The sequence below is a fragment of the Callorhinus ursinus genome, unplaced genomic scaffold, assembly GCF_003265705.2.
Source record: "Callorhinus ursinus isolate GAN/ISIS: 27379988/994484 unplaced genomic scaffold, GSC_fseal_2.0 scaffold55, whole genome shotgun sequence".
NCBI lineage: Eukaryota > Metazoa > Chordata > Mammalia > Carnivora > Otariidae > Callorhinus > Callorhinus ursinus.
This window is the reverse complement of record NW_027397117.1, coordinates 7,907,127-7,928,915: the sequence shown is the minus strand read 5'-3', so window position 1 is coordinate 7,928,915 and position 21,789 is coordinate 7,907,127. Positions and strand designations below refer to the sequence as shown.

At 48.8% G+C, this 21,789-nt stretch overlaps 1 protein-coding gene across 8 annotated transcripts in view; it reads left to right on the top strand.

Moving 5' to 3' along the window:
• The window catches only part of CALN1 (calneuron 1), a 501,983-nt gene that overhangs the window by 66,288 nt on the left and 413,906 nt on the right, over positions 1-21,789 (top strand). Inside the window, exon 1 of one of the 8 annotated variants that reach the window (XM_073884248.1) lies at positions 7,294-7,527. The exons of 6 other annotated variants lie outside the window; for them this stretch is intronic. The gene's annotated coding sequence lies outside the window, so the exon portion shown is untranslated. Of the gene's footprint in view, positions 1-7,293; positions 7,528-7,864; positions 7,926-21,789 lie in introns of those variants that run through there. One more of the 8 variants, XM_073884245.1, reaches the window with a different exon arrangement.

The window sequence follows — 21,789 nt, the reverse complement described above, 5'->3', positions numbered from 1 at the left end:
TTATTTTCTCTTTGTGCCTGTGATACTCTCAAAAATCTCAAAAGTCCTTGAGATATTACTTTCTTTTTGGCCTTTTGGTCCAATGCTACCTGGAAATTAGTTGATGTTTCAAAAGGAAAGGCAGCAGAGACTCTTAGATTCACAACAATGCCTCTGCCTTACTGCTGAGTTCTTGATTCCTCTCTTGAGTTCTTAGCTTTGAATCCATTCTTTTTTTAATGATCTAATTTATTTATTTGAGAGAGAGTGAGAGAGTGAGAGCGTATGAGCAGGAGGGAGGGGCAGAGGGAGAGGGAGAAGCAGATTCCCCAATGAGCAGCAAGCCTGATGTGGGACTCGATCCCAGAACCCTGGGATCATGACCTGAGGCAAAGGCAGACACTTAACCAACTGGGCCACCCAGGTGCCCTTAAATTTCTTGATGTAAGTCTTTGAGTATTTTTTTTTCTCACCCGTTTCCTTAGGAAAATATTTTTCCTCTTACTTTCATACATGGTAACAACCTAAATGAATGAATAAACCCCAGGTGATAACATTTTACCTTCTAAGTTTGTTGGTTCATTTTTCTTCGGTGATCTAGTGTTACTCCTGAAGCCACTCTTGATTTTTTTTTCCTTTGCTGATAACTTGTTTTTTCTTTGTTGACAATTTGAATTTGTCTTTATTCTAGATATTAAAAGAATTATCAGCATATGTGTCAATATAATCTCTTTTCAATAATAATCCTGTAATAGAGTAAACCCAGTGTTTTGTGTTTTTTAAGGGGCAGAGTGTGTTATTCTTTTTGTAGGTATATACTACATATTTATTACTCTGAAATAAAATAAATGCAGAACATGTTTTTCTCATTTATTTTTTTTAAAGATTTTATTTATTTATTTGAGAGAGAGAGAATGAGAGATAGAGAGCACGAGAGGGAAGAGGGTCAGAGGGAGAAGCAGACTCCCTGCCGAGCAGGGAGCCCAATGTGGGACTCGATCCTGGGACTCCAGGATCATGACCTGAGCCGAAGGCAGTCGCTTAACCAACTGAGCCACCCAGGCTCCCCTGTTTTTCTCATTTAAAATAATTAAGTGAATATTAAAAATATTTGTTGTAGAGCATTCATATAATATATACCTAAAAAGTAGCAGGCTCTCCAATATTGATTCCTTAAAGTTAGGTAACAGACAGTATTATAATTATATTCTGTGCAAATATATTGTGTATATATGGATACAACATACAAAATTTTCTTTTTCAAAAATTGTACCTGTATGTTATTTTGCAAGTTGCTTTTCCCACTTCACAATATAATGTGGATTCTTTTCAAGGTAGCAAATTATTCTGGTCATCTGTTGCCATATAACAAATCACCCCAAAACTAAGTGGCTTACAACACCAATTTATTACTACCTCTTCTAGTCTGTGGGTCAGGAATTCAGAGAACAGTGGGGATGGCTTATCCCTGCCCTCGATATCTTGGGCCTCAGCTGAGAAGACTGTTACAGCAGGGGCTAGAATCGTGGGAGATTGTCCAGATCTCCCTCCCTCCCTCCCTCTCTTCCTTCCTTCCTCTGCCTCTCTCTCCCTCCCTCCTCCTTTCACAGAGCCTCTCCACACAGCTAGCTTGGGCTGCCTCACCACATGGTAACTGGATTTCTTATAGAGTGACTCTGGGCTCTAAGAGAGTGTTCCAAGGGACAGGAAATGGAAGCTTCCTATTTCTTAAGTCCTAGGCCTGGAAACTGGCACAGAATAACTTCCATATTCTATTAAAGAAGTAATAGATCCTGTTCAGATTCAAGGGTAGGGAGATGTAGTTACCAGTTCTTGAAGAGGAATGTCAAAGCATTTGTGGCCATATATAATTCGTTATAGTATAAAATTATTTACATTCTTCCTTTTTTTTTTAAAAAAGATTTTATTTATTTGAGAGAGAGCAGATGAAGAGAGAGAGAGAGAGAGAGAGAGAGAGCCTGAGCGGTGGGGAGGGACAGAAGGAAAAGCAGGTTCCCTGCTGAGCAGAGAGCCCCATATGGGGCTCGATCCCAGGACCTTGGGATCATAACCTGAGCCAAAGGCAGACACTTAACTGACTGAGCCACCCAGGTGCCCCTATTTACATTCTTCCAACATGAAAAATACCCGGAAACATCTAAAGGCTTCAGGAAGTTTCATCTCCTTGTGGCCTCAGGCTCAGGCTTGAAGTCCTGGGTTTGTTTATCTAGAGTAGTTTCAGGTGTGGGTGAGGCTCCCTGAAGATCTGTGAACTCCTCCCTGCTCTCCCTTGAAAACCCAACATACAAGTGAGGCAGAGATAAAAATTGTAATAGACATCACACCCAATAAGGGAGGACACGAGAGCTCTTTCCTATAGCAGCCACTGATCCATAGTGATACTGGAATCCAGCTGGGAATATGTCATCAGTTCCTTAATCAGGGCCAGGTCCTACTTCTTGGGAGTGATTCTAGACTCTTGCGTTCACCTTTTGGATTCTTGGTTCCACTCTCTGAGTCATAATCTGTCTTCCATAAGAACGAACAGCCTGTTTGCATGTTGCAGGCTCTTTACTACCTTGAGCGGACTGGGCATCCAGTGGTCTCCTTTCCTTTTGTATTGTCTCTGTCCCTTTTGGTCCCAAGCTAGTATATTTTCTTTAAATCATTGAGTGATCTCTTGATTCAAATTATAATTCATCCAGTAGACAAAAGCCAAACTTACATATTTCTTTAAGAATAGGCCCTTCTCTATCTTCAGCCCCTGGTGAGGCTGCTAAGGGACCATGTCTCCAAGATTCTTAGAAGCTCTTCCAGCCCCGCATCAGGCTCCCTGCTCATCAGGGAGTCTGCTTCTCCCTACGTGTGTGTGTGTGTGTGTGTGTGTGTGTGTGTGTGTGTGTGTGTGAGCATGTGCACGCAAGTGCTCTCCCTCTCTCAAATAAAAAAATAAAAATAAAAAAAGGTCTTCCAGACATGTCCTTAAAACTGTGTGAGGTCTTAACAAAGGATCTTATAGCTCCATCCTTCACTTAATCTTTATCCAGAGACCACATTTTATTGCCCTGGATTTGTTAGCTTTTGCCTGGAGATACTAGAATGAACCAGCATGTCCTGGTTCTTTCTATTTCCTCTAAATTCTACTAAAAAAAAAAAAAGAATAGTTTCTTCTTTAACTCATCTCTGCTTGTCTTTTTATCATAGGCATCTAGAAAAATTCAGTTGGCCCTTTCTATGTTCTACTTGGAAACCTCCCTTTGTCAGGGACTCTCCCATGAGTTCATTAGGTACCTTCCCATTTGTCACATTATAATGGGCAACAGTTTTGCTCACCGTCCTACGAGTGCATGGCTCAGGTACTCTCTCGTACAGCCTGCAGAAGCAATTTCCTCAGTGTCCTTCAAGTCCTCTCCGAGAGTCTTCTGGAGGCCCGTGTGGCTTTGGCTAAAACGGTCTTTCAAGGCACTGCTGTTGTCCATTGTTCAATCCCAAAGCCCATATGTTCAGTTTTTGCCACAGGAGGAATGTGCTTCCAGGTACCAAAGTTTATTCCACTTATCTGTTGCTGCCTAACCAACCACTCTAAAACCTCGAGCCACGAGGTAGAAAATGTGTGTTGTAAAGAAGCCAACGCATTCTAAATCCTGTATTTCGAAATATATGAAGAGCTTCACCCTCCAGCATGTACGCACCCAAATGATTCATCGTTTTCTGCCTATTCCTGTTCAGAATACAACAGACCCCTTCCTTCTCCTCTACCCCTGGGTGTCTTGGGCACTGAAAGTAAATGGGTTTATTGAAAGTAAAAGCAAGGAAGGAAGGATAGGGGAAGGGATAATGTGGAGGCAGGAATGACTTTGGCCATGTCAGGAAATGATGACCAGGTGGTAAGGTTGCTGTTGTCCAGGTGTCTTATTTGTCATTCTGAGTCCCAAAACTAGGGGCAGGCGGTAGACCGAAGTTAATGTCTATCCCTAGCTTGCTCCTAGAGGGCTGTATTATTCTGGGTTGGAGAGAATACTTCTGCTAAACCCAGCTGCAAATGCAGGAGAAAGGGAGTTCCCTCCCACCCATTTTCTTCTATGTTGCTTTTAGCTTCCATTCTGATAAGTGGTATAAAATTTTCTTTAGCATTTTAATAGGAAGGGGCAGACACACTTTTGACCCTTAATAAATATATATTGAACACATTTTGACCCTTAATAAATATATAGAAAAGTTGGAGCAAGGGTATCAGGGCCTTGGAACCTGCAAATCTCTTAACCTGGAAGTCTTAAAATAGTCGTTGTTGGTAAGAACAAGGAAATTGCATTTGGCATGCTCTCCAAAGTCTGCCCCCTGGCTTCTCTTGTTTTTGAGGTCAGCTGAGATTCGTATCTCCGGAAGAAAGATCCTTGATCTTTTCCCCAAGGTAATGTCTTTTGTATGTGTGAACTACTCAGTGATAATGACAACAGCCAACATTTGCTGAAAGCCTCCTTTATGCCTAGAACTGATCTGTGTAACTCCTTCATAAGGGACTGCTTTTTCACAAGATCCCTTTTTTTTTTTTTAAGATTTTATTTATTTGACAGAGAGAGACACAGCGAGAGAAGGAACACAAGCAGGGGGAGTGGGAGAGGGAGAAGCAGCCTCCCCGCTGAGCAGGGAGCCCGATGCGGGGCTCGATCCCAGGACCCTGGGATCACGACCTGAGCCGAAGGCAGATGCTTAACGACTCAGCCACCCAGGCGCCCCTCACAAGATCACCTTTAATCTTGACAACAACCTTATTGAATAGATACTGTAATTATCCTCATTTTGCAGAGGAGTCCAGTGAGATTTAGAGAGACCACACAACTGGTCCAAGTCCACATGGGCAGTATGCGAGGGCAGAGGACTTCTGCCAGATGTGTCCTCTTCTGGTTAAATGGGGACCCCTACATTCTACCAGGAAACTCCATCATGTGCATGTTGTTAAAATTCAACCAAGTAAATCTGAAGGTCTAGTTGGCTTTATTAAATGATTCACGAATCAGGCAGCACCCCATCTCGCATGTAGAGAGGCACTCAGGAGTTGTACAAGATGGAAGGGTTTTATAGATGGAGGGTGGGGGCAAGACAGTTATTAGTAAAAGAAAAGGACTGTGCTGGGTCAGGCTCTGGGGTTAGCACTCAGGTGATTTTCTCTTCCTTCGGGGGCTGGAAGGGCCCAGGTGGTAGGCCCTCACTGGCATAGACTGACAAATTCCTGGCCAACCTGTTAAGATTACATTTCTGAAGGAGGTTGAAACTGCACTTAGATTGGGGATGAAGCCCGGGTTTGGCAACTCAGTCAAGATGAGACCATTTTGGGCCTGTGGTTCCCCCCCCTTTTCTTAAACAATATATAGACTTGCCACGGGGCTTTGGTGACCTGGTTGCCATGCAGAAAGTGACAAAACAACCCCTTACGGATGCAACCGGTTGTTAGAAGATGCTGTTTGCGTCCAAGTGGAGAGATCACAGGAAAAGATCATACTGAGACCTCACCAACTCTGTTAGTCCATCTGCCCACAGCCCCTCGTGGAAACCTCTGCAAATGACTTCAATGTACATCTGAACTAAGGACAAGAGACTCAGCCAGTGGCTCAGAAAGATAGTCTGGGAAGCAGCACTGGTTCAAGAAAAGATTGTCATAACACAGAGTAAAATGCTAAATGCCAAAGGAATGGTGCCTGCACTGAATGTTATGAAGACTCAGAGGAACCATGGCCAGGCTGCAAGGCCTGATTAACTTGTGTGGCTGGCTGGCAGAATCTGGCCCACATTCCCTTGGCAGCCGCACCAGCCAGCCAGAGAGGTGATTGCTGAGCTGTTTGGACCAGAGGCTTAGGGCAGTATCCCCTGCTTTGTTCCTGATTGGTGTGAGAATTTTTATATATACCTTTTCTTTGATTCTGGGAATTACAGGCACTGAGCTGGTGAGCAGTCTTTGTGCCACCTAGAGGGGGCCTGAAACTTGGGAGCCTGCAGAGGAGGGTGCTGTAAGGAAAGGCTGCAACCAGGTGGGTTGTCCCTTCTCCCTTGGCACACCCTTGGGGAGAGCAGGAAGGCACTGGAAGGCGTTCGACTCTGTCTACCGGACAGTCTGAGACGCATCTTGACAGGCGGGGATACTCACCACTATACTAACGAGGAATTGTACTGAGACGCATCTTGGTGTTTTGATTCTTTTCCTTTACTTGACAACACAAACCTTCGTTGCAATGTGTAGCTGGGCCCAGGGACGGGATAGTCGACCCGAGACTGAGCTAAAAATGTTGCCCTTGAGGCGTGGGGTCTGAGCATGGACCTGGCAGAGGTCAGCACCCGCCGGCTGCAGAGGGTCTTCGAGATTTCTAGCTCACACCTGTGTCCAAACGCCGTCTCCCCCTCATCAAATTCATTCTATGACCTTGGAAAGAGAAGTGGGGGGCCAAACCAGGTGTTCTCAGACCCCAGGGGAGCGAGATCAGAGGTTGGCGTGCGAGGGCCACATACGCGCCTCACTAGATAGTGGCAGGGGTGGGCACGCTGAATCCCCCTCCGGCCCCCGGACTCGGCGTGCGGCCCTCCCCCGGGGCGCGGACGCAGGTGTGACTGTGGCCCAAGGGTGTGGGCACCGGGGACGAAGCAGTTAAGGTGGGGGGCGCTTGGGCGAGTTGTCCAATACGGAGGAACAGCAGTTTGCCGGAGTTAACGTGGGCAGCTCCTTTGGGGAGGAAAAGAAGGAGGACCGTCTGCCAAGCTCCAGCTCGCCCCCCGCGTGTGTGCCTGTGTGTGCAGTGCGTGTGTGTGTGTGCGCGAGTGTGAGTGCGCGCGCGCCGAGGCGTTCCTCAGGTTGCGCTGCCTGGAAACCGAGGGAGCCATTGGAGAGGCGGAGGGGTTGGGGGTGGGGGCTCCCCGTCCCTCGGAGAAGCCCGGGCGCGGGCGGCCGAGGCGAGCCCTGAACCCCGGCTCTTGACGCGGGCGAAGGCAGAGCGGGGACGGCGCCGCGGGCGGCCTCCAGGCCCGGGGGGGCCCGCCGGGGAGGCGCTGGGGAGGAGGCCGGAGCTGCATGGAGTTTCTAGGGCGCGCAACTCCGGCGGGGCCTCGGCCACTGGGCTACGGGGCGCAGCGAGGCAGCCGCGCACATGGGCTGAGCCCGCGCGCCGGGGCTCTGCACGGCCAGCGGGAGCGGGAGGGGTAGAGGAGCGCGCCGTGCCGGGGTGCGGGGCACGCGTCCCCAGACGGGAGCAGAGGACAAGGACAGGGAGGAGCGTGCCCGGATCGCGCTCCGAGCCGACGAGGGGCTCGCGCCGGCCCGGCGCGCGCTTGGGGAGCGGCCCGGGGCGCCGTGGGAGCCGGCGGCAGCGAGGATGCCGGCGCGGGGACGCGGCTGCCGGCTGGGGGTGTGAGCGCCAGGCGGAGCGCTGCCCGCCGGCGCCTGCAGCCGCACCGCCCCCTCCCTGCGGGCCTCGGAGGAAGCCCCCCGCGCCGCGCGGAGGCGCCTCGGAACCCGGGCTTCGGGGCGGCGGGCCCGCGCGGCCGGCCCCGGCCCAGCCAGAGGTGAGTGCCGCCGCCCGCTCGCGCCCGCCCCCGCCTCTTGCCTCGGTCCTCGCCCCTCTCCCCGGCGCCGGAGCCCCCCGCCCCGGAGCGGGCGGCCGGCCGGCCGCGGACAACGCCTCCCATACCTGTTGGCGCGGGCAGAGGGTACGGGGCGGGCTGGGGGGCCGCCCGAGCCACCTGGCCCTCCCTTGGGGTGGCCGCTGGCCGCTCGCCCGGGGGCGTGGGGCGGGGAAGGGCCGCGGGTGTCCCGCTCGGGTGTCCCGGACTGAGCGGGCTGCAGGCGGGGCTCCGGTCGCGGAGTCCGCGGCGCCGGGGGCTGCTAGGCTGCGCGCCCCCGGCCGCGGGCGCCCGGGCGGCGGGAAGGAAGGGGGAGGAGAGGGAGCCACACGGCAGCCCAGGTAGGAGAGCAGGGCGGCTTCCAGGTCTCCAGGAAGCCGGAGTCATGGCGATCCGGAGAGGCGGGACGCAGGGTTCCCTCCACCTCCGCCCCCCAGCGCGGGCTGCTCGCCCTCCTGGGCGCACGGCCGGGAAGGTCCGCGGGCCCCGGGAAGCGCGGGGGATCACCGGGGAGGCCTCGGGAGCCCAGCCTGGGACCTGGCCGCTGCTCGGCTGGTCCCCGGGCCCTTAGCGGCTCCCTGGGTCGGGCGCCTGGGCAGGGGCGGGCTCCGGTTGTCCCGGGCAGTCCGGGTTTACGCGGTGCCCCAGCCTCCCCGGACTGGCGCGACGGGGAGTGAACTTCCTCAGACTTGGCCCGAGGGCGCCTAGGCAGCAGCAGGTAGTTCTGGGGCGGGCCTCGGGGCCAGGGCGAGCGGAGGACGCCTCACCCCGACGGGATCGTGGTGCCGAGCGGGGACCCAGGGCTGCGTTTGGCCTCCTAGGCGCCAGCCACGTGCGCCCTCTGCCCCCACCCGCAGCAGCATTTCCCACTGCTCTTTTTTGCCTTGAGGAGGCGTGTGTGAAGAAGGCGCCTTCCATCGGTTTGAATCGGTTTGAAGCCCTCAGCCCAGGTAAAAGTGTGCCTGCAGTTCCTTGGGTGCCAAGACTGGGGCGCCATCCCCAGGCCCTGAGCCTGTTTTTCCGCAGAAAAGGAGACTTTCCCGGGCTCGGAGAGGAGCACAAAGTGCTGTGTGTGGCTGTGTTGGGTCGCGTCCACTGAAGTCTGATGAGTGCTCGTAATGATGGCATTCTCGAGTGAATGAGAGCCTTCCCGTCGATAGAGTTGAGGTGACCTTCTCTAGGAAGAATGGGTAGATTTCTGCCCTTATGGATGTCCAGACACACAGCATTTGTGCAAATGGGAAAACTTCTAACTCTTAAGACTGCCGTGTTCTGCTGCTTTAACTGCTGGCTTTCAGTCAAAAAGATAAACTCTTTTTCAATTCAGGCATGGGAGCTTTGGAAAGGGTTTTAAAGACATTTGGTGTGAAATTGCCTTGAGGCTAGAGCAGGACTTTATTTATTTATTTATTTATTATTTATTTATTTGATGGAAGCGGGACTCCAGCTTCTCTCCTTGGCTTGTTGGTGGTTTTTAGTTCGTCTTTGTGGGGTGGAAGGGAGTGTTGGTGGAGTCCCAGTTGTATTTGCTGCTTGTTTATCTGAGGCTTTGACCCAAGTCTAAGGTGGCAATTCAGGCCTCTGCTGTGCTTGAGCTCGGCTGTGACACCCCGTTTAGGATTCACTCCTGGAGCTGCATAACTTTGCTAGCCTCTTGGGCTGTTGGTGGCCGCTGCTGGGAACACCCCATGGCTGCCCTGGGCTGTGTTCCCCAGCTGCCTGCCTGGTGGGAGCCCAGCAGCGTGGCCCCCTCTTCCTGAGTTCACTGCAGACGTGTGCGTTTTTCATGGCACTGACTGCTTGAAGAACAGCTCTGTTTACTGAGAAGCGGGTCTACAGCACTGAAGTTGGTTACTGGATGTATCCAAGCGGAGTAATGAAAACAAAACACTCTGGCAACACAATCCCTAGGATATTTTATTGGAGGAGCGCTAAATCTTCTTAGAATTGTGCATCAAGATCACCTTTCTCTGAACTCTGAACGCTCCTGTTGCCAGTAATCAGGCCTTTAGTGAGGGTGCAGAATAAGGGCTTTTTAGAAAGAAAGTAATTTAATTCAGCTGGTTCTGTGGAGAAAATGATAGGCAAGACTTGACAAAGACGCACAACTCCCTTTTCTCGCTGAGGGGTGCTGGGGAGGGGTGAGGTGGGGTGGGGTGAGGTGAGGGTGCGCGTATGTGTGGCAACTGCTTGGTTGAGTTGAACCTTTATCTCCACAGTGGGAGGCCTCTGATCAGGGCTTAAATACTGGGCAGGGTTGGGCTCCAGTCTAGAAATTTATTTCCCATAGCAAGTGGCCTCGCGAGGGGTAGCGTGCTCCTGGGTCAGCAGCCTGGGGAGAGGTATCTGTGAGCTGGTCCTTGAACCTGGTCCTGGGGCTGCAGTCCTCGCTTTGCCAGCCCCCTCCGGTCCTGGCAGCCCCTGCAGTGCTCATAGGGTGGCAGAAGGGGGCGCTAGTTCTCATATTGAGAGGAATTCTCTGGCTCTGGTAGGTCTTGGGACATTTAAGGTCTTTGGATACCGTCTTAATTCAGCTTTCTGAGACCCGACTTGGTACCAGACACTTTTCCACATTTGAGTTCATGTTATCCTTGTTTTTCATATTTGGAAATTGATGCCAAGGGAGGTAAGTAACTTTCCTGAGGCTGTTGCAGCTTATGGGTAAGAGGCATGGTTTAGGGTTTGATTCTAAGAGGCTGGGGTTCCTGATTCTAAGCCCAGGGATCTTTCCACACTACTGCTTATGAGCCGAAGAGTGTTTTGGTAACCTCTGACCTTCCATACCTTGTTTAGTGTTAGCCCTAGAGTGGGTGCCCTATGTTTGCTGAGTGATTCTGGGTCAGCATCTCGTTCCTTGTTCCCGATGAGGAAGCTCAGGCACAGGGGAAGCTGGGGAGGGGAAGGCCCTCTCTCCGCGTGTGCCCACACTGGAGCCGCTTGAAGTTCCAGGCTAGGTGGATTTGATTATAGGCTGCTGCTTTGTGTGCACGTTTCCTGTCCGTGCCCACATTGGTATGGTGTAGGTGGCATCTTTGCCCTTTACTCGAGGCTTAAACTGATATCGTCAATGTCTGAAATGTCTTCTCATGATGGAGAACCATCAGGTAGTGTCACTGGCAATAGCCGTTGACACTTTTTAAAACAACGTGCATCCTAACTCTCAAGCAGTGAAACCATCCCTCAAGATGGGCAGAGCATGGACTGATCCCTCGGTGGCTCCATTTGAGGGTTGTTCTGAATATGGCTAGAAAGGAGGAAAACGAAAATACATTGTTGCATCCAACCTGGGGTTTTCAAAGTGAATTACGATTTTAATCATTTTACATCTTGTTAGTTTTTTTTTTTTTTGGTTAAAATGCATTCAGTGCCTCTTATGTGGTTCCGGATATAGAGATGAATATGACACAGTGCCTGTCATCAAAACATTCACAGTTTAGTGGGGAAGGCAGACCGTGTGTTAGGGATACACATTTGTGAGCAGAAACGGGAGGCCTCCAGCCCAGCATGGAAATGATGTCTGAGCTGAGCTTAGAGGAGGATTATGAAGTGGTCAACCTTGAACGGGGGTCCCAACGCAGAGGAAATAGGGTGAGCAAGGGGTGGGAGGTGAGAAAGCAGCCTGGAGTTTGCAGTTCCTGGAGCTTAAAGGTGGAGGCAGGGCGCAATAAGAGAAGGGGTTGGAAGGATGGATGGAGACCTTTGGTCAGGACCAGGCCCTGAGCATTTCTCCACCTGGGGGCAGGCAGTGTGGTCAGGTTCGAGTTTTAAGTAAGTCTGGTTGGGGGCCTTGTGGAGAATGGATCTGCCAGTGAAGTTGCAGGCAACAGAAACCAACTCTGGCTTAAACTTGAAGCAAACAAAGAGATTGTACTAGCGGTGGTGATGGGGACTCATCAGACTGAAGAGCCAGAGATGGGGCAGATGGGAATTAGGTGGTTGGGGGGATCTTGGTGGCAGGAGTTACCTTCTGGTTCCTCTCAGGTGATACTATGGAAGTAAATAATCTCTAAAACTTATCCATCATCTTCATCCTAATCATCTTCATCATCCCATTATTCTACCTTCCAAAAGCTTAGAGGAAGTGTCTAACGAGCAGAGCTTTGGGTAGGTCATTGGGATGGGACAGGGAGTTTTCTGAAAGAAAGCTGGAATGATCAGTGGCATAGACATTGGACATCTCTGCCTCAGGAGGGCAAGTTGGCAGGACTTACTGATTAATTGATGTAGGGGTGGGAGTAGGAGAAAGGGAAGGTATAGTGTGGCCACTAGGTTCCTGGTTTAGGTGCCGGTCTGGATAAGCAGAACAAAGGTCTGGCCAAGACGAAATAACTCACTTGTTTTCCCACCGGCGTTGTTGTGGGCAGTTGTCCATGACCAGGCTGCAGGAGAAGGTGGCGACCTATTTTAAAAAGTCTCATTAAGGGGCAGTGCTGCTGTGAATAAGGCCTGTTTAAGTAGGTTACTTTATCTCCTGCCCCACAAATCTGGATACTTGGAAAACATTCTCATTCATTCAACCGATATTTATTGAGCATCTCTGGTTCAGGGACTGAGGAACATGTTGAGGTAGAGATGGTACCCTCCAATTCTAGTGGTGTAACCCCCAATGAAAAATAAAAATAGGCAATAAAAGTTGATGGTATAATTTGAGACAGATGCAGGGGCCACTTCAGATTGAGTAGTCAACAAAGTCCTCACTGAAGAGCCATAGCTAAGCTGGGTAAGTTGGGAACGATCTGGAGAAGAACTTCCGGTGGTGGGAGCTCCAGTGCAAAGGTCCTGAGGTAGGAACGAGCCAGGTGCATTAGAAGAACAGGAAGGAGGCTCGTGTGGCAGGAGATGAGTTCAGAGAATCAGTGGCTAGTTTGTGGGGAGCCTGGGAAGTTATTCTGTGGAGTGTGGGTCTTATACTGATTCTGATGGGAGCCCATGGAGGGTTTTAAGTGGGAGAGTCACATAATTTAATTTATGTCTTCAAAAGATCACCCTGGCAGCTGTGCCTTCTGTATGCACTATCTTGGTACAATAAAGTGAGTTTTTATCCATCAGAGTATAAAACAAAATGTTGTGGATAAGAGTAACAGATGGAGAGAAAATGCCTTGGTGACCTTAATTTAGTGGTTTCTACTGTACCAATTAATTGTGGGTGCAGCCAAAAACCACATCTCTAGTATGATTTCAGTTTCATTTAAAAACATGGTATAGAATAATGGAAAGAAGTGGACTAAATATATGAACACTGCTGTCATTACAAATGATTGTTATACTCTTGAAAATGGGCATACATTTCTTTTATAATCAGGAAAAAATTATTTTAAAATGTAGACACTGAGGGCCACAAGTGTCTTGAATGGGGTGTTGCGAGACTCCACCTACTACACACTTTTCCCCTCTCATTTCATTTCTGGAAATGTTAATGCCCAAGCCCACGGTCCTGGTTGGGACAGAAATTAGGATGTTTACTTTGCACCAGCTGTCCAGTCGGTGGCTCTTTGTTTTATGCTTAAAAAACATTTTTAGTGGGCGCCTGGGTGGCTCCGTTGGTTAAGCATCTGTGTTCCACTCAGGTCATGATCCCAGGGTCCTGAGATCCAGTCCCACTTCGGGCTCCCTGCTCGCAGGGAGCCTGCTTCTCCCTCTCCTCCCTGCTCATGCTCTGTCTCTCTCAAATAAATAAATAAAATCTTCAAAAAAAAATTCTTAGTGATGAAAGCAAACCTTTTTTTAATAAGAAATTAAAGCAACACAGAAATGCACCTTTCTGCACTCTCATTCCCAGGACCACTAACATTTCCGTACATGTGCTGTTAGATTTTTTTTTTTTCGTATGTGTTTCAGATACCTCTATCTACATTTTGCTGAAGGATTTTGGAATATTGCTAAAACAAATAACCCTATCCAAATTACTCTCCAAAATTCCTTCCTGTAAAGCTTGAAACGCAGGTGACCTTTTTTCCCCTTGTAACAAAATCATTAGGAAAACTTGAACACAGAACTCCGCTAAGAGAAACTGAATCTTGCCTCTTTGGTATTCAGAGTGTTCACTGAAAGCACACTTTATACTTATAAAGAATAGAGCAATTAAATATTCATTAAAAGTTCATCTCTGAGCCTTGAAACATTATTGTCCTAGTATTGGAGTCCAGGAGTTGGTATCATGATTGCAAACCACTTGCACTTTTCTCATTAACAAAAGTTGGTCAATATGAAAACTTAGAAGCACAAATTAGGGAGCTTAGCTAATTATTTTGGTGACATATTTATTACAGCAGAATATTATCCCTTGAAAACAGGAAAGGAAGAACATTCAACGAAGTGTTACTTAGGGCCATCCAGGATGCATTTGGGAAGAGCTGTATATCTGCATGGTCTCACCGTGCAGACTGGATTTGGGGGCTGACGTGCCAGGAATGAGCAGCCCCAAACTTAGCGTTAATGCGGCCGAACAGAGTGGGATTGGAGCCTCATTATGCGATTCAGCAGAACTGCTATCTTCCCCATCATTACTATAATTGAGCACGTCCTTTCTTGATGAAGAGAAGAGCGACTGTGTGCTCAGAAGAGAATGATTATGATGTAATAGAGCCATGGAGTTGAAGAGGGAGCAGGGGCCTTGGTTATCTCATTTTACAGATGGGGAAAATGAAGACCAGGGAGATATCCCCATCCCGGTGCCACTTCCCTGCACTCAGCGGTGGCCCTGTGTGGTCAGAAAATGAATTTATTTTGGCAAACCCAAGAATTAGGAAAGCACTCTGAACCTGATGAAAAATGGGAGGGTTTCTGAGCTGTTCATTCATTCTGTAGAGTGTAATCTGTTTGTGTACTGATAACAGGCCTAATTACTGTGTAAACATTTTTATAGTCTGGTAAGAAAACTTCAAACATCTGTACTGCACGTTGATGTAGCATTTCAGCCTCCAGCATTCCTACTGCTTGTTCTTAAAAACCAGTTGCTCTGTTATTTAATCTGGTCTGTGGTCGATGATTCATTTCATGCACAGACACACAAACACACATTCCAGATCCAGCAGGAAGTGACAAGTGCTAATAGAGTGCTCACTCGGTGTCGGCCCCTCTCTGATGGTTAGCACTGTCCCCATTTTACAGATGAACAGATGAAGGTGCATCAAGGTTCAGCAACTTGCCCAGGGTCCCAGGTTAGGATGTGGTAGAAGGGAGTCACCACCACTGGAGGCCCGTGACTAACCAGCTAAAAATCTCCACCTTCCCTTGCCTGTCAAAGACAAACTCTCTGCAAGAAAGATCGGGATCTGACTTTGTGAAATCGCTTTAGTTAGATCACTTTTGGGGGGCAAACTCATGGATGTAGAGCTGTAAAGAGGGGTCCGTGGGGATTGTGTCTTTGGGTCTGTCTTCTGGGTCGCTTCAGTCCCTCCACTTTATGAGACACTTGGTGGTAGCCGGTTGAGGACGGACTGTCTGCCCTCAGCCGAGGCGGGGGGGTTCTCTGACCCAGCCCTCAAGTTAGGCTCGTGGACACTAACCTGCTTCTGAGCTCCTGCTAGATCGAAGTACAGCTTCCTCCCATCTTGGTTTCTATGTTATCCGAACGAATACCAACGTTCTGTGCTTCTTACACCCAGAGGTAAATGCTGCTTTGAAAAACCCAGAAGCACAGAATCCATGGAGCCCTCAAAGGGCGGTAGGCAATAGGGAGGAATCAACCATTTAAAAATGAGGGAAAGATAAATGCTGGTAGCACTTTGTGGGAGTGACTACTCCCTGTAGGAGCTTAGGGGCTGCAGGGAAGAATCTCAGACACGAAGGTAAATGCAAGAGGCAGGTACTGATTTGGAATCGTGACCCACCTTCACAACCCCGGCGAGCGGGTGACTCGGCGGTGGTCTTGTGAAAGGTGATACAGACCTTTCCAGAGGGAGGTTGGCTGACCCTGGGTTTGCATTTTAGAACCTAAAGTGAAGGATTTAATTCAGTGTTTCTCAATTGTCTGCACATTGGAATCCCCGGGGAGCCTTAAGAAAGTCCCGATGCCCTGTCACATCCCAGACCAGTGATGTCGGAATCTTGGGGGGATGGGACCTCCCCCCGACAGGTGATTCCACTGTACAGTCAACTTTGAGAACCAGGGTCTAGAACAGCTTTTCTCAGACAGGTACCTGCACATCACCTGGGGATCTTGTTCAAATGTGAATTCTGATGCCTGGGTCTGGAGCAGGCTTAGAGCAAGCAAGCAAGCAAGCAAGCAAGCAAGCAAGCGAGCGAGCGAGCGAGCCTGCCTGCCTGCCTGCCTGCCTGCCTTCCTTCCCCCCCCTTTTTATTGATTTATAATTGACGTAGAATATTAGATTAGTTTCAGGTGTACAACATGGTGACTCAGTATTTTTATACATTACAAAACGATCACCTCGATAGGTCTAGTTATTGTCTGTCACTACAAAGTTATGACAATATTATTGACTAGATTCCCTATGCCGTACATTACATCCCTGTGATTTATTTATAACTGGAAGTTTGGACCTCTTAATCCCCTTCACCTATTTGGCCTGTCTTCCTTCTCCTCCGCCCTGGCCACCACCATCAAGCCCCAGGTGCTGTTTCTGCTTCTGGGCCCCACTGGGTGGGCAAGACCTGGTGAGATGAATCAAGTTCCTGACTTACTTGGCTTCCCATGGAGGGCTTCTGGAACTATGGCTTTTCCATGATACTACAGTAATTTTGGTTCACTCAGGGTAGGTTTGGAACACAGGGGGCCTGGACCCTGCCTCCCATCTTTATATATTCTTAAAAAGACTAGAGCAATTAAATATTTATTAAAGGTCCCTCTCTGAACATGTACGCATTATTGCTCCAGTACTGGAGACTAAAAGTTGGCGTCATGATTACAAATGACTTGCACTTACTTGTCCTTCAGGATCCAGTGCATTCTCCTGACCCTGGCCAGCATTTATATAGTCAGAATCAGAAGCTCGGAGAGCTGGGAGAGACCTTAGGAATTATCTAGTCTAAACCACGTGGTGTGTGGAGGGGAGGACTCAGACCCACAGTCTCAAACCAGGGCTGCTGTGGACTTGAGACCAGAAGGAGGGAAGTGGCAGGGTGAGGCTTGGGGAGAATGACCTCTGCCCCTCCCCTACCCACTGCCCCCAACACCGCTCCCAGTGCAGGGGAATCCCAGGACAGAGACATCCAGAAAGACTGCGGATATAGTCACGTTAAAGGCACCGAAGAATCGAGAGACGTACTGTTAATTATACCTGTGATTTTCCATCCCCTCCCTCCCCCACCCCACCCCACCAACTTCAGTTAGCTACGCAGAAGCTTGATGAAGTTCTCTGCGTCTGTGGTTTGAGCTGACACCTTGACAGATGTTCAGCAGCCTGCTCCCACGTGGGACACTGATGCAGGCTAACCCTACTTCATGTAAAATAATTACATTTACCATTTTTACCCCAAATATTTTCCTCCTGTCGTTGAAACAAATAAAGAACACCCTCGACAGACAGGTTTCTTGATGGCGTGGTGAATATGTTAAACCTGTTGTAAGAATAGTTCATAATTGATGTTCTTGGCATTTCTCACCCAGCCGTGACGTGTTCAGATGACTAATAAATTAGATTTTGTTGGATCCTTTTTTTTTGCTTTTCCAACTCAAGGCACCTCTTTCAGCATGTCAGTGTTGATGAGGACGGTTTCCTGCCCATTGCTTTATGCTTTGTCAACTGCCTTCATGAAGACAATGGACGTGAAGCTCTGGAACTGAAATGGACATTGCTTTCTCTGGGTTGTGTGTGTTTTGCCCTAGAAGATCAAGCCTTTAAATAGAGGAGAAGACTGAGGGGTACATGGAAATTAGCATAAAGATTGAAACAGTATAATTATAGCTAATGGTTATATAAGTACTCCTTTCTGAGTACTTCACATATGTTAACTCATTTAATCCTTTCAACAACTTGGTGAGGTAGATACCATGATTGTTTCTGTTTGTGTGAATGAGGATACCGAACCCCAGAGAAGTTAAGCACCTTGCTGAAAGTCACACAACTCATGAATACTCCAGAAGCCCTGCTGTTCAGCGACCAAGCTCTCCGACCTCTGTAATTCTCATTGCCCAGGATGTGCCAGGGGCTGTGGAAAACTTCTGCAGAACATTTTCATACATATTTCTGATTCTGACATTCGCCTCTTGGGAACACTCTTTTACCTTCACATGGATGCCCACTCCCTTGTGCCACTGGAGTCGGTCCTGCTCGAGATGGCCTGCCATCTTTGCCATCTTTGCGTTTCTAGCCCTCTGTAGATGTGGGCAAACCCTACTTCATGAACAAGAGAATCCACAGCCAGTTGGTAGGGCTGGAATGTCAGTTGGGGCAGTTGTGTGTATGCTAAGTCTCAGATAACCTGTATTACCTTTGACTTAGAGACTTGACCATCTTCCCATTTGGCCACACCCTGGACTCAGTTTGGCTCCTCATCCTTGGTGGCCGCCCACTGAACTCGCGGTGAGGTCTCTGCCTCATCTTGCTGCATTGTTCATATTCATTGTTCATCTCCTATTCCTCCAGTATGAGTTTCCAGTGGGGGTTCTGCACCTGATGGACAGATGGAACTCCCTGCATTCTCCCTCACTTCAGGCCTGCTCTCTGCACTGGATTTTCAGGGTCCAGTCCTTGCCTTGAATTGGACTACAATTGCTTGGCCCTTGGTCATGGGTGGGGGCTGCGTGATGGTTTCTTTTTCTCAAACCCTTGCCTACTGCATTGGTTTTCAGCTTGGCCTGGTCCTGGCTCTCCCTCTCTTCCTGATTTCCACACTACAGCCTGTTCCTTTTAGGGATTGGCAAACTTTTTCTGTAAAGGGGTAGGTAGTAAATATTTTCGGCTTTGTTCTTCACCCCCCGCCTCCGCCCTGCTGTTGTACCAGGAAGGAGACCCTTGACAAGATGTAAATGAATAAGTGTGGCTGTGTTGTAATAAAACTGTATTTACAAAAACAAAGGGTGGCCCAGGTCTTGGCCCATGGCTTATGGTTTGCTGACTTCTGTAGGATAACTCTGTTCAGCGGCCTCTTTCTGACTTGTAACCTGTGATGAGTGTCTCTTTAGAGGTCATTAGTACGCCTTGCCTAGAGCCCTGGGCCACTGTTTCTCCTCTGAATTTCCAAGAACCCTGTAATTGTTGACCTTCCTGACCTATTACTGTCTTTACTTTGCAACCCTCGACCTTGAATAAAACCAACCATTCACTTCAAGTTCTCAGTCAGCTAAATTGATTCCATTAAAAATTTATGTTGTTCAACAACAGCTGGGTCCCAGATTCTTTTTACTAATCCTTCTACTGAGCTCCGGGCTGATTTCTTGTCCCATTCACTGTATGTGTGTTCTTAATTTCCCACTCTTCTCGCCCATATGCATTCTCAATGGATGACCTTGCCTCCTACTTGGGGGGATCATGGGCATGAACCCCATCACCTCTTCCCTCAACATCAGCCATTCTCCACCTCTACTTCAAATTTTGTCCTTCCTGTTTCAAAGGAACAGATGTCCTTACTCCTTAATAAGGAAGCCTTGGCTTTGCCATTAATCTAATGGGTTTCCACTTCTCACATCTTCCTTCCTTTAGCTCCTAAACACAAGTGAACCCAAGACTTTGCTTGACCTCACTGCCTCCCCGTTTCCCTCCCTCTCTGTACTGCAAAGCTTCAGAGAAGGAGGGTCTGCCCCTGCCGCTCTCACTTTTTCCCCTTATTCTTGGCAGGCCCATTCACTCTTTGCTGTTGGCCAACCCTATATCACCAGCTAGACCCCAAGACCTGGCCGTTAACTGCCCACCTGCTTGTACTCACTAACCTTTGTCTAACATTGTCCCTTAAGCTCTTCTTTCTGGTTTCCTCCCTTAACTCAGACAAAGGAAACCTGAAACCATCCTCCAGGTGATGCCCTGATGAAATCTCCAGCCAGCCCAGACCACCCAGACCCTTTGAATTAAATCTGATTCCCGCGCCTGCACAGATGGGCCATGGAGTAACCTCTGGAATGACCTACAGTCACCTTTACCTCATTATAATACTAATATCTCTGCCCAGGGAGTAGCCTCAGCCTAATTTACGTAACATCCGATTTTGTATAGGCATGTTTCCTTAAGGCACATGAGCGACCTTACACCAGCCTCTACAAAAGATGATAAGACTTCCCTATCTAAATATTCACCCTAATCCTAAACAAAAGAAACACATTCACCCTCTCTCGGGGAGTCAGGGCTTTGGAAACCATGCTCTGTGATCTTATTTGCTGCAAATAAAAGTTTTCTTTGTGTGACAGCCTAACCCGGTGCCCTTCCCCAAGAAGCGAACCCCCTTTGGTTCGGTCACACCTACTGTTGGCCCCCCGCTATGTTAGGTCTTCTATACTTACTATATTGTGAACGTGGTTTTAAAAAGGTCACTGACATCCTCATTTTAAAATCTAACCATGTGGACTCATTTCTCATGCTGGGAAACATTTGACACTGTCGACCTCCCTTTCCCTCATGGAACTTCCTCCTGAATGAACTCTCCTGACTTAATTTCTCAACTCTTACCTTTCTGTATGAGTTTGCTAGGGCTTCTGTAACAAAGTACCTCAGACCAGGTGAATTAAACCAGAGGAATTTATTTTTTTCACAGTTCGGGAGCCTGGAAGTCCAAGATCGGCTGTCAGCAGGATAGTTCCCTCTGAGGATTGTGAGGGAGGGCTCTGTTCCAGGCCTATTCCCTTGGCTTGTGGGTGGTTGTCTTCTGTCTCTGCACAATCTTCCTTTGTGTCTGCGTCCCAATTCCTGTTCTTATAAAGACTCAGTCACATTGAATTAGGGCCCACCTGAACGACCATCTTTTAGCCCAATAACCTCTTTAAAGCCTATCACCCACTAGGGTCCCATTCTGAGGCTTCAGCATCTAAATCGGGGGGGACACACATTTCAGCCCATAACACTTTTGTGTCTCCATGTTTCCCTTTACCCTCAAGTGTAGGTGTTTCCAAACTTTGTGCCTTGGCCTCTTTCTTTTCATGCTCTAGCTTCTCTCTTTGAACAACCTTCTTCCCTCCACGCTTGCACTCTCTCTTGTAATATCCAGTCTCACCAGATGTTAGATGTAAATTGTCCCACAGGTGCCACAGACTCAACATGGCCCAAACAGAATGCACCATTTGCTCCTCAACACACAGCTGGGAGCCCCCCGCCCCGCAGACACTCTATAAGAAGCCTCGTGCCGTCTCTGGCCCCCCTCTCCCCATCTGCATGGGATTTATCTGTGTGTCAGTCCGACCTTCTGACCCCGTTGCCATCGCTGGTGTTCTGACCTGGACTTGAGCCAGCTCCTGCTGGTCCATGCACTGAAAAGACAAGGTCAGTGATACCGCGCTGGTCCAGCTGCATCTCCCTGACATGAACGTTTCGGGCTCCGTAGTGACTTTCGTCTGACCTCCTTGAGCATCAAGAGCACTGTGGTCAAGTTCGGCCAGATGACAGACCTCTGTGTCTTTGCCCACGCTGCTTCTGCAGCACACAGGCCAAGTTGAATCAGACCTCCCTAATGAAGTGCTGCTCCTTGGATCCCACAGTTGAATTTAATTTCTCTTTCCTTGGTGTTTGTGTAACACGTACCTACGCATTTACTCTTACGCTTACTGGCTTGTGCTGGGTATCGTATTTAGAATTAGAGTCCCGGGAGGGTAAAATGAAAGGAAGGCATTGAGGAACTAGATGGAACCCTTCCATTGAGGAACTAGACCTTCCTTGAGCTAACTTACTTCTTCCCCTTCTACATTGTAGGCTCTTTTAAGGGGTTTGGTGGTGTGCGTGCATGCGCGTGCGTGTGCATTCGTGTGTGGTTTCTCCACAGCTCTTGGCACCATGCTTTGCCTGTAAGGCGTGCTTAGAGGTGTTTCTTAGGTTTAACTGGAGGACGGTGCTGGGAGGATCTAGCTCTGCATTTGAGCCTCCGTGATCCTAAGACTCGGGACATCAGGCCGTGTTGGTTCGCAAGGTGGTTCTGACTGCAGTAATCTTCGTCTCCCTCACTTGCTGCGTGATTATTTGCTCTAGCATCAAATGGAGTTGACAGTTCACACACTTCTCCCTCTGGGGAGGAATAGGAGTTAAATGGACTACATCTTTCCGTTGAAGGAACTGTGTCTTGAATTCTTTGGAGAAGCAGGAGAGGCAACAAAGTAAACATAAAAAT